The sequence below is a fragment of the Acipenser ruthenus genome, chromosome 2 (genome assembly GCF_902713425.1).
Source record: "Acipenser ruthenus chromosome 2, fAciRut3.2 maternal haplotype, whole genome shotgun sequence".
Taxonomy (NCBI): Eukaryota; Metazoa; Chordata; class Actinopteri; order Acipenseriformes; family Acipenseridae; genus Acipenser; species Acipenser ruthenus.
The window spans coordinates 47,174,820-47,191,886 of record NC_081190.1 but is presented as its reverse complement, the minus strand read 5'-3'; positions in this window follow the sequence as shown (position 1 = coordinate 47,191,886).

Genomic DNA, 17,067 nt, shown 5'->3' with positions numbered 1-17,067 from the left:
GTCTGTCACCTCCACTTGTTTCCTGCAGATTGCCATTCCGTTCACTCACTCTGATCACTGATGAAAAGTGCTCAGGAGCGCTCACAGCGGCTCAGCGGGAGCGGAACTCAGCAAGCCGTTAAATAGATTCTTTTACTGTGCCGCTCTGAGTGGCTCACTTACTTAACGCACCCAGTGTGACGCAAAGCTCTGTAACCAAGAGCAATTATTATTGTTTTCCAGGTAAAATAACAACATGTATTAACATTAATATGAGTTGTACAGTATGGACGATATATAGTATTAACTGTTATTGAGTTATTTGCTTGTTTTATATACTGTGAAAAAGTTAATAGTACTATGTAGTCCAATTGGCAAAACGTGATGTGGCGGCCCAGGGAAAACTCAGAACAGTAGTAATATTAGTGTATGTAAAAGTGGATGTATATTATTATACAACTTATCGCTGATCAGTTCATGTATAAGAAATACGTGTTGAGCATATGCGTCTATTACTTTGACAAGAGGGATGTGTACGCTGCAAGATAACTGATAGTAATTACTATGAATACAATACCTGCGTCTTTTATGGGCCTGTAGTAGGATTGCAGCAATGTATTTAAGTTAGTGTCACTGAGTTAAAATGATATATATATCCACTCTAAAATAATATATGTACTGGTATGTGACAGAGAGAGAAAGAATTTGAACTGTAAATCTCCCTCCAGACCAAAAAAGGCGCTGGGTAAGGTTGATCGTCTGCTTCCTCCTAGATGGACTACCTTGACGGTAGGCGGAAACCGGAAGGTGACCATATTAGGGGGAGCACATAGTTGCATGTACCTGGAAGGATTCCATTGCAATCAGCTGCGGGGCGGGCCCCTATTGGAGAAACCATGGCAACGGGTAGCTTGCAAGGAGGAGGTTCTGGGTACAAAGGGGAAGCAGCTACGTTAGTATGGCCCCTTGCGCTGATGACGATATCCAGCCGGAGCCTGTGTGTTTCTTATTGTTTTGTTTTGTCGTTATCAGAGGAGGAGTGAGAGTCGGGAGCTGCAGCCGAGGAGCCAGCACTAGACCCAGAGCACGTCCCTCACAGCACAGCACAGCACAACACAGCACAGCACAGCACCAGCACTCACCACGGCCCCGGAGAAAGAGCAGAGTTTCGTGCACGGAGGATTGTGGTTTAGGAGTGTTATTATTTTGTTGTTCAGGACTGTAAACCTGCCATGTTCCCCCCCCGATACCATCGCTGGTAAAGGGGTGGTTTATTATTATTTTCGGCATTTATTGAAATAAAACACAGCTGTTTTGGGAGAACTCTTGTCTGGACATTGCCTTATATTTGCACCACTCACAAACTGTTCACATGGGAATACAGTGTCAATGAGTTTCTGGGTATAGCTAGTGTGTGTATTGCCTACAGTAATACACTACTGTGATGACTGGGTAACATACATTATTGATATTAATATTCACGAACGAGAAGTTGTATATGTACTGTTTTGCTAAAGATAGGTTAGTTATCTATGTACTGTTTGTCTAAACTCTATAAGTACAAGCTGTAGGAGTACAATCCATTACAAGTGAATGTAAATACTGTTGATGCAGAGCTCTGTAACCAAGCTCAGTTATTATTGTTTTTCAGAAATAAAATGTTGAAGGTTGGATTCACTCACTGGTGCAGCTTGGTTCTTTGCAAGAGCCAGGCCAGAAGAAATCAACCAGCGATTGCTTAGCTGGTGTTTTCTTCCAAAGAGACGGATGTAGAACCATTTGAAGTCTGCCATCCACTACTCTTCAGACCTTGCAGGCACTATGGAGCAGCTTCAGGACCAGATTAGTGAAGCACTACAACTGGGAATGCAGCAGCTGTTGGCAGAAAGCTAAAGTGCAAAAGTGGAAGAAGAACAGGTAAAAGACAAAAGCAGATGTGTTCTTTTGAAAATGATTAATAATGTGCTGGATGGGATATTAGAAAAGCAAGAGGAAGAGGAGGCTCAAGATGTTTATTTGTGATTTAATGGATGGAAAGGCAGATAATATAGAACACAGAGAAATAGTACATTTAAAAGGAGCTAAAGGACCATATGGACAGCTGGAAACACAAAATCTAAATGCATGGCTGAAATCGTGGTGCACACAGGAAGGCTTCACCTTTCTTGAACATTGGAGCACTTTCTACAACAAGGACTATCTATACAGGTGGGACGGACTGCACTTAAACAGAAAGGGAACCAATCTACTCGGAGAAAGGATCCTTCAGGCGGTCCAGAAGCATTTAAACTAGAAAGGAAGGGGGGAGAAAACAAAAAAAACAGAAGGGAGACTACATCAAAACAAGGGCAACAACTCAGGTAAGACCACTATTAAATGTATTTATCTTAATGCTAGAAGTCTCAGAAACAAAATGTTAGAACTCGAAGCTACTGCACCAACAAGTAACTACGATGTGATAGGTGTTACAGAAACTTGGTTGTCTGAGTGATGGAGACGAATGTAATATTAGTGGGTACACACTGTATAGGAAAGACAGGCAGGACAGAAGAGGCGGAGGGGTAGCGCTATACATAAGAAATAGCCTTGAAGCCCAGGTGTCAAATCAGGACAAAGAAAACAATGCAGAATCAATATGGGTCAGAATAATGGACACAAATTCAAAGGGCATAATAATAGGAGCATGCTATAGACCGCCAAATTCAGATGCTGAGCAAAATAATCTGTTGTACAATGACATTCTAAATGCGTGTAGAAAAGGAGAAGCCATACTAATGGGGGATTTCAACTTCCCCTCTATAAAATGGGAAAACCCAATGGGGGGCACGACTGACGAAATTGAAATGGTGGAAATGACAAATGACTGCTTCCTAACGCAATTTGTCAAGGCACCGACTAGAGGGGAGGCATGCCTTGATTTAGTCTTTTCAAATAACGAAGACAGAATAACTAAAACAGAGGTCAGAGAGCCATTGGCAAACTCAGACCACAACATGGTCTCATTTGAAATATTTTTTAAAACCCCAAAAGTAATGACTAAAGCTAAGGTTTACAATTTTAGAAAAGCAAACTACGAAGGTATGAAACAGAGACCAATAGAAGTAGATTGGAGTAAAATAGAGAAAACATCCACAGAAAAAGGGTGGCTGTTTTTTAAAAATGTAGTACTCGAGGCACAAAACAATTACGTCCCAAAAGTAGACAAATCTAAATCTAAAACAAAATGGCCAAAATGGTTTAATAGATCAATTAAAAAAAATATTCAGCGAAAAAAGGCACTTTACAGAGCGTTTAAAAGGGACCAAAAACAAAGTACTCAGAAAGAGTACCTGGAACCGCAAACACAAGTCAAAAAGGAAGTTAGAAAGGCCAAGAGAGAGATAAAAATCAATATTGCTAAGGGGGCTAAAACCAATTCCAAAATGTTTTTCCAATATTATAACAGCAAGAGAACATTCAAAGAGGAGGTTAAATGTCTAAGAGACACAAATGGCAAAATCATAGATAAAAAAAAAATAGCAAATATATTAAATGATTACTTTTCACAGGTTTTTACAAAGGAGGACACGGACAACATGCCCCACATGTCGACCTGTTCCTATCTAATTTTAAATAACTTTAGCATAACAGAGGCAGAAGTGTTAAAGGGACTAAGAGCTCTTAAAATAAACAAATCCCCTGGGCCAGATGAGATCCTCCCAATAGTACTCAAATAAATGAAAGAAGTTATTTACAAACTGCTAACCAAGATCATGCAACAGTCTCTTGACACAGGGGTTGTACCAACAGACTGGAAAATAGCAAACGTAATACAAATCCACAAAAAGGGAGACAAAACCGAACCAGGTAACTATAGACCAATAAGCCTGACTTCTATTATATGTAAACTTATGGAAACTATAATAAGATCCAAAATGGAAAATTACCTATATGGTAACAATATCCTGGGAGACAGCCAGCATGGTTTTAGGAAAGGGAGATCATGTCTAACTAACCTACTTGACTTTTTTGAGGATGCAACATTGAAAATGGATAACTGCAAAGCATACAACATAGTTTATTTAGATTTCAAAAGACAAAGTCCCGCATAAAAGATTAATTCTCAAACTGAACGCAGTAGGGATTCAAGGAAATGCATGCACATGGATTAGGGAGTGGTTAACAGGTAGAAAACAGAAAGTACTGATTAGAGGAGAAACCTCGAAATGGAGTGAGGTAACCAGTGGTGTACCACAGGGATCAGTATTAGGTCCTCTGCTATTCCTAATCTACATTAATGATTTAGACTCTGATATAGTAAGCAAACTCGTTAAATTTGCAGACGACACAAAAATAGGAGGAGTGGCAGACACTGCTGAAGCAGCAAAGGTCATTCAAAATGATCTAGACAGCATTCAGAATTGGGCAGACACATGGCAAATGAAATTTACACTTTTTTCTATTAAAGTATTGCATGCGTGCAATACAAATGTGCATTATAAATATCATATGGGAGATAGTTCCCTTCTTCAATTTCACAATGAAAAAGACCTAGGAGTTCATGTTGACTCAGAAATGTCTTCATCTAGACAATGTGGGGAAGCTATAAAAAAGGCTAACAAGATGCTTGGATATATTGTGAGAAGTGTTGAATTTAAATCAAGGGAAGTAATGTTAAAACTCTACAATGCATTAGTAAGACCTCACCTAGAATATTGTGTTCAGTTCTGGTCACCTCGTTACAAAAAGGATATTGCTGCTCTAGAAAGAGTGCAAAGAAGAGCAACCAGAATTATCCCGGGTTTAAAAGGCATGTCGTATGCAGACAGGCTAAAAGAATTGAATCTATTCAGTCTTGAACAAAGAAGACTATGCGGCGATCTGATTCAAACATTCAAAATCCAAAAAGGTATAGACAATGTCAACCCGGGGGACTTCTTTGACTTGAAAAAAGGACCTGGGGTCATAAATGGAGATTAGATAAAGGGGCATTCAGAACAGAAAATAGGAGGCACTTTTTTACACAGAGAATTGTGAGGGTCTGGAACCAACTCCCCAGTAATGTTGTTGAAGCTGACACCCTGGGATCCTTCAAGAAGCTGCTTGATGAGATTCTGGGATCAATAAGCTACTAACAACCAAACGAGCAAGATGGGCTGAATGGCCTCCTCTCGTTTGTAAACTTTCTTATGTTCTAATATGCCAAAATGCAGGAGCAATAGGAGTAATCTAGAAAGACAATGGAAAACAAAATCCAGATGTTAAGTGACAGACTTGTGGGAGCTCTGCCAACCAAGGTGAAGGAGGAAACACCTCCAACGTTTGGATCACTGAGGCCAGCAGTCACTATCAGAAGAGAATGCAAGATTTATGGCCAAATTGTAGAGAAAGGGCAGATAGACACACTCTCTTATACAAATTGTATGAATCAGATCAACACTGGGCTGAGAAAAGACCAGGTAGAGAGTGAAGTCATAGAGGCCATTGTCAAAGCTATTATTCCAGGACTTAGCCTCAGAGATATGCTGGAGATGAAAAGTGATTTAACCTTACCTCAGTTGGAGACCATCTTAAAAGGGGCACTACCAGGAAGAGAGCACTTCAGACATACTGTATATAATATGTAAGATTATTTTATACTGTAATAATGGGTTTATATAAAAAAGAGTGGAGGATTTTTGTATCAATTTCTGCCTTTTCTTATTCTTGTGTGTCAGGGTTGAGTGCAGTTTTGACAATGTCTATTCTGAGTTTACTGTCAAGGGCATGGGATAAGCAGAGTCCACAGAATCTCACAGTAACCCATAACACCGGTGAAAAAATATTGTACCAGGATGAAAACAACTAGAGTCACGCCGTCCTGTCTTCTATTCTCACTGTATATTATCTGCGTACTAATAACATCAATGGTTTGTATTTCAAATGCTGCATGTCTTGTGCTTGAGGGATAAAACTTATGTATTGTGAATGATTTGACAGTAAGAGTTGACACAGAGGCAGAAAATAAGGTTGAAGAATGGGCAGTTTTATTATTCCTTTTTAAAAGGTCACACAGACCAAACCAAACATTTATGAAAATAAATAAAACAAAAAGAAAATCTCCTCGCTAATCTCACTTCTTCAACCCTCTCTATTGCTTGAACAACCTTTCGATACATTTCGATAACTACACACAGTGAAGTGACAGGCTTCTCGTCTTTCTACCTGTTGTTTGGACGTGCACCCAGGCTACCCATAGACCTTCTGTTTGACTTAAAACCTGACAGCAATCAAGGGAAACACTAAGATTATGTTGAAACTTGGAGGAAAAGAATGGTTGAAGTTACAAGATAGGGTCTCGGACAGCAATAAAGGAAGCAGCTAAGGGGAAAACATACTGCAATCGCAAAATCCATGGTGGAGATCTCCAATTAGGTGATAGAGTGCTGGTACGGAAAGTTGGGTGAGAGGGGAGGCCCAGGTAAAATCTGTACCTATTGGGAGAGCAATGTGCATGTGGTAATCAGATGGAAATTTGTGACAGTCCAGTCTATGAAGTGAAATCGGAGAACAAAGGACCTGAAGGGAAAACAAGAGTCCTACACCACAATTTGCTGCTGCCCTAGACCCTCCCATTTGAGAAGCCATCCTCAAAACCAAAGAAAGAAGGTAGACAGAAGGAAAATTCTTTCAACAGGAAAAAAGCCAGGATCTACAGTCCAGTGCAAGTGACTCTGACCTGGAAGATCTTGTTGGATATTACCTAAATGCAATAGTGGAAGATGCCCAGAAGTAAGGCACCACAACACTAAACACAGAGACAGAACCATTCATTCCCCAGCTTAACATTACAACCACCGCGGTTATACTCGTACCTAAAACTGCCGCCGGCAGTCATTATAATGGTTACATTTTAAACAACATCAATATTAAAATGAAAGACAAACAAACTATCAGATATAACTCAAATGTTATCAAACATCTGCACAGCTGAAACATCATATTTAAAAATTAACAATTAAAAATAAAATGATTTATTTTCTAACTTACCACATATAAAAGCACTACTTCAAAAAATGAAAAACTATAATAAAATAAACACGGTGTACATACAAAGCTGTAAACTGCAAAAACGATTTTTTAAAAGTAACATAAAAAATGATAACAACTCAGTTCCCATTATGTAACGTGACTGCACTTTCAGGGAATAGGATTTCAAAGTAGCATCCTAAGTAGAACAATCCACACAGATGTAACGCTTTTCAACTTTTGAATTTACCACATACTGCTCTTTTACATTGGACACAGACATCAGAAGTTTTATTTGTATTGCATTTAGCTACCTGGCATTGTATTCTCTTGCATGTGTCACTGGGAGCAGCACTGAATCCAGGTTGAGCTGCATTTGCCTGCTGCTTTGCAGTAGCTTCAAGGTGAAATCTCTCCAAGTGATATTTTCCCCAGTGAATTCCTTGTAGAAAACAAAGGAATTGATGGCTGCCAGGTCCAGTACATTGTAAAATACAGCAACTGGCCACCAGTGAAAACCAGCTTTCACAGAGTACTGGCGTGCCATCTGGTCTAAAATGTCCACTCCGTACTTTGTGTCATTGTAGAAATCCAGTCTATGTTTTTTTTTCTTGTCAACAGTCCTGATGGCAACTGATGTATGAAGGGAGCTGAGAATAATTACATTCTTTCTCTGCTTGCACTTGTAAACAGCACAGTCATTGTGTTTCATAATTGTACTGGAGTACAGCTGTGGTTACAAGTTTTGCGCAGATGGTGGAAGCTCTCTTCTTGCTTTTTTCACTGTTCCAACCAGGCTGTTTCTTTTTTTCAACTCTTTTGCCAATCATCATTTTGTATCCTATGTGCCTCTGCTACAGTACAGCGTTGAATGTGGTGTAGCATTCGCATATCGATCAATAAATGAAAAGCACCGAGTGCTATCGATGTTGTGTTTTGGGTACGACGTGGGACCTGAGGCTTCAGTCAAAATATTTTGTACAGCCCGTCTTCCCACAGCATCAACACCAGGATTTATAATTTCCCAAATATTGCCATCCTTCCCAGTCTCCCGAATGCCTGTTCGTGTTGCGATGCAGCTGGAGTCGCTGTCCTTGGTACTGCTGCGGGTGAAGCGGTTGGCATGGCTGGCATGCCTGCAGCTGCTGCAGGAGACAATACAGGCAAAGCGGCTGGCACTTCAGAGGATTCCCCAGGACTGTTGCTTCTGCTACAACCTCTTCTGCATCTGGGGAGCTCTCTTTGTGGTCATATCACTTCTGTGGCACCTTCCTCGCTTTCACTGATGGAACTGCCTGTTTCACAAATCCAGGATCCATCGCTGTCATGATCACTCACATTCCCCGCATCAGAATTATTTTCAGACAAAGCGGAAAGCATATCAATCACTTCTTGAGTGGTCATGTGTCTTCTTTGGGCCATTTTGAGGTTCAACCAAGTCTCTGTCAGTGTACCTGTGAGAGTAAAATAGTAATACTATACGACAGCAGACTATGCTGAGCATCAAAAGAAACTTATCACTTATATTTGAGCATCAAAACAAATGTATCACTTCTATTTGGATAAAATTCACTAGATGTGACTGAAAAATGACAAACTCTTTTTTAGAGCAGGTGCAGTAACTTTTTATTGTGCCGATTAACAATTGCTGCAAAATGATCCGTCGATCTTGGGCAGGTGTTGTGACTCTTGTCTCCAAGTTTGTGGCCTGTCATTGACAGAGTGTGTCTGGTTATACCGTCTCGTCCAATCAACTGTCTCACTAATTAGGTGATTAAGTACATATGCTTCAGGCATAGTCACTGAAGCGTGTCATGGTCAAGGATGAATGCTCGAGTGATTAAAAAGAAACCAAAAACATTTAGTCAATGTCCATCATTTATATACCTTATTTTTTCAAAAATAAATGTGTTATAACAGTGATAAGTTTCTTTGATGCTCAGTATATATATATATATATATATATATATATATATATATATATATATATATATACACACACATATGTAGACATAGCCAGATGCCATTTCTCCAAGGAACTGATAGGATAACAACAGATCTTTGGATAACACATGTCTAGACATCAAGAGCCATATTCTATTCAAAGACATACTGCTATAAGATCAGTGGTGGTAGAGATAACAGGCTTATATATATATATATATATATATATATATATATATATATATATATATATATATATATATATATATATATATATATATATATATAAATAGAATACTGTAGGTTATATTAACAATAAAAGCATGTATTGTAATAAGCCATCAAAAATGATGGCTTTTGCCGATTCTAGATAGAAGTGCTTATAACTTTTTTTGAGATTCTGACTTTCAAACGCTGTCAGGGTATTTAATACATGTATTTAGGAAAAGTCAAGAACAGACAACCGCATATTTCACACACGCAGAGTAATTTAAATTTTAAAACCTCAAACCATCAAATTAACTGCCGTGGCAATTCTAATGTTACATAATGTTAGATAATGGATGAGATAAAGGAAGGAGCATACTGTACCTATTACCACACAAAGCAATTAAAGTAATTACCATTGTTGCATGTGAACAATGTGTCTTTGCATGCTGCCAGGTGTGTAAGTGGTAGTGCATGTTCCTTGTACAATTATATTATGTCAGTATACTTCCACTTGTCTTGGACACTATTTACTAAAGTGTTGCGGCTGTCGCAATAGTCGCAAACCAGTTGCCAAACGAGTCGGATGTCTTGGATGAAATTTACTAGACAAGCACAATACTGTTAGGGACTTTTTAGGGAATGCTTTAAGGCAGCAGTTTTTCTTTGCGGTTCAACCTTAGATGAATATGTAATTACGGGCGTTCCTGCATAAATTCGCAAAAAGGTAGTGGCAATAGTGCAAATGAGGGATCTCAACTATTATAACGAGATGTACGAAAGCTGCAGGCAATTGCGACACTTACAATTGCATCAGTTTGTTAAAAACTTTTGAAAGCATGTTTTAAACAGTTGCAATTGTTGTGGCATTTCCCAGTCTGCTTTTTCTCGTGTGTTGCCAGTTGTGTTCAATGCATTTTTGAGGCGAACAGCCAAATACCTATTTTTCCCTAAAAGCAGGTTGTACTTACAAGCCTGGTTTCCCCCAATGTGTTGGGAGCAATAGACTGCACACATGTGCCACTAACCCCTCCAGCTCATTCTGAACATCTGTATAGGAATAGGAAACACACCTATTCTATTAATGCACAGGTGGTTTGTAATTGTGCATAATTTAGCACTGCACCCCTGACTAACTTAAATAAAAACGAAAAGTATACATTTGGGCTATAGATGTTGCAACATTTGTTGCTTGTCCTTTAAAATTTGTATTAACGAGAATTGACTGTCCTCTTGTAAGTATCATAATCTACACCATGATCTATTTTGTGTTAATTGTCTAGGCTGCCAAGTTAATAATAATAATAATAATAATAAATAATAATAATTTAGTTTCAATTTAAAATAATCTTTTATTCGCATTGCACACCAATGTGTACAATGCAACATCATGATTTATTTTGTGTTAACATACCGGTAGCCTATAGGCTGAAGTAAAAAGAAAGTGTGCTAGGTGTTTATTTGATTTTACTACTGTGGGACACATTCCCTGAATATGACTGTAACAGGGCGCGGTGCCCTGTACATTGTTTTGTTTATTTATTTTTTTAGATTGGGATCTCCCCCTCCGCCCCTGTGCAGTGTATTTTGTATTTGTTTTGTATTAGGATTTATTTATTGTAATTTGTGACGGCGTACCGCCAGGTTATTGTTTTGTTTATTTTTAAAACGTGTTCTGGCAGAGGAGAGATTGGTGCTCGTCCTCTGCCAGGAGTAATGGAAAAACTCGTGCAGAAGGTGGCCATCTCCCGAATTAATTAAGGGATTCATTTTGTTGCTAATCGGGAGATGGTCATCTGAATATAAAAAGTCTGCAGCTCTCCAGCTCGAGGTGGGTGTTGTAGGAGCGGAGAGAGCGCGAGTGGAGAGAACCGAATGAGAAAAAGGAGTTTAAAAAGATACAGGATCAGTGAAGGCTATAGCCCAGCCTGACCTGGGTTTTATTTTGTGTTTGAGATTTGTTTTGTTCAAAATATTTATTTTCGCTCTGTGAGCAAAGTCTTTTTGTTTAAATATTTTATTTATTTTTGTTGTTTGGCTGAATAAAACGGCAAACGCCACCTTTACCTGCAGTACTCTCTGGTGTCAGTATTTTTTCCCTTCCTGCTTCTGCCGTGATGTCAGACCACACGTCCAGCCTGTCACAATGACAATAATACATGAATGCGTATTAGAAATGTAACTGGATTCATTAATGAAACTGTGTGCCTTGAGAAACAGGGCAAACTGCTGTGTCTTGAGAAGGGGGCCTCTGGCTTGAAGACATACTGAACTATGTGACCTACTGATTAGAGGACCGGCGCCTGAACTGGATTAGGCTGAGCAGACAGTTGAATTATGTACAGATAATTTACACGTGCAACAACAATCGTTTTGACACAAGGAAGACATAATCTAGCGATGTCCCAGTGGAAAAGGACATTAAAATATCAAAGGACTGTGAGTTTTAAAAAAAGGCAAGAAAAACAAATGATCTCATGAAAGTGGCTATTTAGCAGAGTAAAAAGGCTACAAATATCCAAGCCAAAAGGAACATTTTGTGCTCCACATCGAATGCTAAACAAGGTGCTGTCACTCTGCTAAGCAAAGCTGCAACTCTGGGACTCTCCCTAAAAACTGAACCAAGACGGGACTGCCTGAAAACAGACCCAAGAAGAGGAAGCAAGTTGCAAGTGAGTCAACGACCACAAGCAACGAGACTGAGGCCCGGCTGGAGGACTGCCATAAAACTTATCAGACAAACCAGTCTAGGTCTGCTGTACACCTAAAACCACAGTATCCAAAAGAAACTGTGCCCTGCTACCTGCCTAGCTAAAAGATTCAGCGAAGAGGACAGGGTGGACGGGCACTGTTGTGGATCCTGTACAGAGGACTGAAGACTTTGTTGCAGCTGTTTGTTGATTCTATAGGGAATTGAAATCTTTGTTGCCGAGTTTGATCCAAAATGGGATTGAAGACTTTGTTGCTGAGAGGAGAGCTTTTGTACTGGACACTTCAACAGATTGAGTTTCCAAACCAGCGGACCAAAAGTCTGAGGAACTAAATTAATTGTAACACATTCATATAAAATTGAACTGTTAATTATTTAGTTTGCACACTTTGCGTGTGAATTAACTTTTTGTGAAACTTGATGAAGTAACTATAAGTAATCTACCTCATATTGTTGTATGAAGAATTTCTTTAAAAGTAAACTTGCCATATACTTAATCTATTATTATTATTATTATTATTTATTTTTTAGCAGACGTATCCAGGGTGACTTACAATTGTTTCAAGATTTCACATTATTTTTACATACAGTTACCCATTGATACAGTTGGGTTTTTACTGGAGCAATCTAGGTAAAGTACCTTGCTCAAGGGTACAGCAGCAGTGTCCCTCACCTGGGATTGAACCCACGACCCTCCGGTCAAGAGTCCAGAGCCCTAACCACTACTCCACACTGCTGCCCTAGGAATCATCTATATACCATTAATAAGCTTAATGTAATACATTTTAAGATTGCATCATTTCAGTTAGGCTGGGTGCGTGCATGTGTGTGCGTGTGAGCAAGGTACTAGCTACGTCACAGCCTGCTTGCTGGTGAAGTTGATGCCTTGTGTGTGAGGAGATAGGCGGTGTCATATTTCAATTGCCTGCTAGCCACCATGAGTGCAGTGAGAGCTTTGGACTTGTGCTTGGTGCTTAGAGAGTAAGAGATTTACTTTCTGACTTTTCTGATTTCTGTTTATTATTTATGTACTATTTATGAATATGTGTTCATAGTAAATCCTCGATCTTTGTAACACGTCAATTAATTATTATTAATAAGAGAACGAATCAACCGAGATAAACATTCAATTATCAATTATTGAATGGTTCTTATTTAATTGGTGACCACCGATGTGATGAGATTGATTTAGCACAGTAAGTGCCGTGTTTATGAACATACAAACACAAAGAATTAAACTTGGAATTTAATTGCGTATAACAAACGGGGTTGCAATCGAAAACCAGAGTGCTGTAAAGTAGTTGCTTTTCCCGTCTAACCGTGTATAGCAGCGTTGTTAGAACAGAAAATCACAGAGCAGTAATCTTTCCAAAAACCACATTTATCAAATATTGATTGCTGCAGCGTTGTTTGATTTCTTATGTATTTTTAATGTTGTATAACCGCGGGCTGTTTAATTCTGACTTAAAACCAAGTTAGAAAGTATAGCCATGTCTGTAGTTTCAGATTCAGACACTGATGCCATGGTGGAGGTGCCTAGATTGGAATTTGCTTCCAAGCAGGGGCTATATGAATATTTGGTGATGTGATTACAAAAGATACACCAGGGGCTCCCAATCCAGGGGACCTTGTCATTTCTCCCATAGAGTTGAATCTCAGGAGGGCTCCGGAAAATGTGTTTCTGCAACTTAAAGTTAAGACAGTGAGACTTATCAGTGCAATTGCTACTACAGTGTGCCTTTTGATTAAGAGGTTGGACTTGGCACAGTGCAAATGTCAGGTTGTAACAAACTTCCTTAGTATTCCTACTAGACACTTAGACCATAAGCGTATACTGATTCCATAAGCAAACATTTAATTTTATTGGAAACAGCAAGTAATAAGTTGCAGTGTAAAAGAGGGATTTAATAGGGGACCTGAGGAATATGCTTAACCCAGAAAATGTTTTAAAAGTCAGTCTAGAACGTAAAAGAGATATAAAAACCATACGAGCATAGACCAAATGAAACAGTATATCAGCAAAACAATAATGTCAACACTGAGGCTCACTATAAAAGGTGTAAATTAGTTTAACCAGCAATTGACAATACAGTGTAAGCAGGTAAGGTTAATTAACCCAACCAACAGGTTTTTTAAATCAAGAGATACAGAAGTGCATAATTGAACATAGCCCTATAACAGCAAACACTATCCAAAACACTTGCAAAGCAAAAGCACACAATGCATAAAGTGTAAATTAGTTTAACCAGCAATTGACAATACAGTGTAAGCAGGTAAGGGTTAATTAACCCAATCACAGGTTTTTAAATCATAGTTCAGTCCCCTTCATGGAAAACAAATCCAAAAAGAAAAAAGTTTCAAGAAATAATACTTCAAAAAATCCAAAATCCAATGCAAAACCAGAATGGCCATTCACAAAAAAAAACTGCAAACACAGTAGCAAAAAATGAAAGAACAAAAAGGTTTGATCTCACCCGGATGATGTTTGTAGTCCGCTGTGCAGACGTCTTCCCTTTGATTCCATTAAAACTATGTAGTTTTAAAAGTCCAGGCAAACTGTATTCTTCAGCAAAGAAAATGAAGATCCAAAGCAGCGATAGAACGGTCACAAAATAACCCAGCAAGAAAAAAAAAAACCACGATACAGAAAAAAAAACAGTTAGTTTGACTGTGCTGGAAGCAACATCTAAATGCAGCAGAAGATTTTGACTCGTTTACCAAAATAACATACTGCTGACCAAATGAATAGACATGCATTAAAACACAGACTAACAAAATATAAACTCCTCATCTACCAAAAGTTCCGATAAAAAAAATTAGAATGGCGACCCACCGTTACCCAAAATGGTTCCCTTTTTGAACTGGCCGGCAATGAGCAAAAGGAGCATAAGCCCCGCCCCCAACTACAGGTAGCCAAAAGGGGAAAAAAACGAAGAACATACAAAAAAACAATGCATAGCAGACCTAGAAAAATACTCCTAACCAGCACAATATAAAAAAGACAGTTAAGGCGCAGTTTCAAAATATTTTTTTCATGCATGTAAACTAATGCCTAAAGAGTTTCTTTATAAAACTAGACAATCTTGCGAAAATTAAAATCAGAGAACACTTTTGACAACTTTAATTTGAATATAAGAAATCGAAGTAACCTGGCCAGGCTTACTGCTATTCAATTAAGAATAAAGCAGAGGCTGCGCTTATTGCAGCACGTATGGGGTGGTCGCCACATAGTCCCCCCCCCCCCCACCATCTGGAGGTACTAAATAAGGTTTCAGGTTGACTACATTAACTGTATCTGTTTTCTTGGATAAATCGCACCATTCTACACAATAATTAACAGGACCTAATTTTCTTAAAATCATGGCTGGACCGGACCACTTAGGCGCCAACTTCGAGGAAAAATGGGCAGCAGCATCAGACACAGGATGGGCCCTAACCCACACTAACTCCCCTACTTCCCATACAACATTTTTACGTCGTAAATTATAATTCTTTGCTTGACGTGCTTGCGCCAATCCAACACATTTCTGCACTTCTTTGGCTATCTTTTGCTGATGTTCTAGGAGGGTATAATGAGGGGAACCTGGAGCGGGAGCCACCGCCACTAACTGTTCCAGAGGGCCTTTGAGAACTCTGCCCACTGCCAATTCTGCTGGAGACATGCCAGTGGTTTCATGTTTAGCGGAGTTGATGGCGAAATGAAATTCGGGAAGCCACTCATCCCACAGCTGATGGTTCTCACCCACAAATGATGCAATCATTGTTTTGATGGTCCGATTGGCTCTCTCGGTAAGGTTCGCCTGAGGGTGGTAAGCCGTAGTCAGTTTTTTAACAACGCCCCAAGACTTGCACACTTCTTTTAACAGCTGGCTGGTAAACTGAGGGCCTCGGTCAGACACCAAGTAGTGAGGTGTGCCCCACCTGGTAAAAACCTCCTGTGTTAGCACCCAGGCAATGACAGGAGTTTTACAGTTCCGAAGTGGGAAAAGCTCAACCCATTTAGAATAATAATCAATGACAACTAAAAGGTAGATGTTGCCTTTTTTACTCCGGGGAAAGGGTCCCATCAAATCCACTCCTAACTTCTCTCCAGGCTCACTCACTGTGGTGGACTGCATCAACCCTGGGGGTTTACTGTTAGCTGGTTTGTATCTTTGACAAATGATATATTCTTTCACATGTTTCCATGTGTCTTTACGAACATCAGGCCACCATGCCACCTGCAGAATTCTGCGTAAGGTCTTCATGCGTCCTAAGTGTCCGCTCAATGGGTTGTCATGATAATACAACAAGAAACTCGAAATGAATACATTAGGGACAACTAATTGAAATCTGTAGCCGTCGTCTTGGATGGGGACCTGACGGTAGACCAAACCTTGTTGTTGTACGAAACTAATCCGATTAACTTTTGCTGTGTCTCGTTTACCCACACTATTTAGAAGTTCTGTGATGGTGGAATCCTTGGACTGTGCTGTAGACAATTTATCGAGCGTCACTGGAAGGTCAGTACTGCCATCAACCCACTTTTTTAAACACACAGCTGAGACTGCAACAGCAGAGCTCGGTATACGAGACAGGACTCCAGTATGTCGTGAACCAGTGGCATGGGGTAGACATCAAATTGTGTTTTACTGTTCAGCCGTCGGTAGTCCACACAAAACTGGTATGTTCCATCACGCTTTGGTATAAGAACCACTAGAGCTGACCAATCTGATGAAGATGGTTCGATAACTCCATCACTCATCATCTGCTGAAGGTGTCCTTGTATTAAGGCCTTCTTTTGTGGGGAGCCTCGGTACCCTCTACACCTCACTGGCATCTCATCGGTAGTATAAATAGCATGAGTACATACTGATGTCATTCCAAGTCGGGAGGTACACACCGAAGGCCATCGTTCCAAATCTGCTTGTGGAACCAAAGACTTAGGCTCAGCCAAGGTATCCTCCTTCATCAAAGGAATAAGTCCAGCAGGTGACAAGGTCTTCCTTGAAACTGCTAGATAAAGATTTATCTGGGACACAAACTTGCTCTGCGTGTTCCAAGAGGACCCCCACTCCACCTTCGTTAAAAAAGGATAATATTTATAGCCGGCTTGTCTTTTGACCCCATAGCGGCCTCTTCATAAATCGATCTCGGTGTTAGTTTTACTTAAAAAATCCAGCCCCAAGATCAATGGAAAAGCAAGGTGATTATCTGCCATGATGTAGGTGTCAATCATCCAAATTTCATTGTGAAAATCC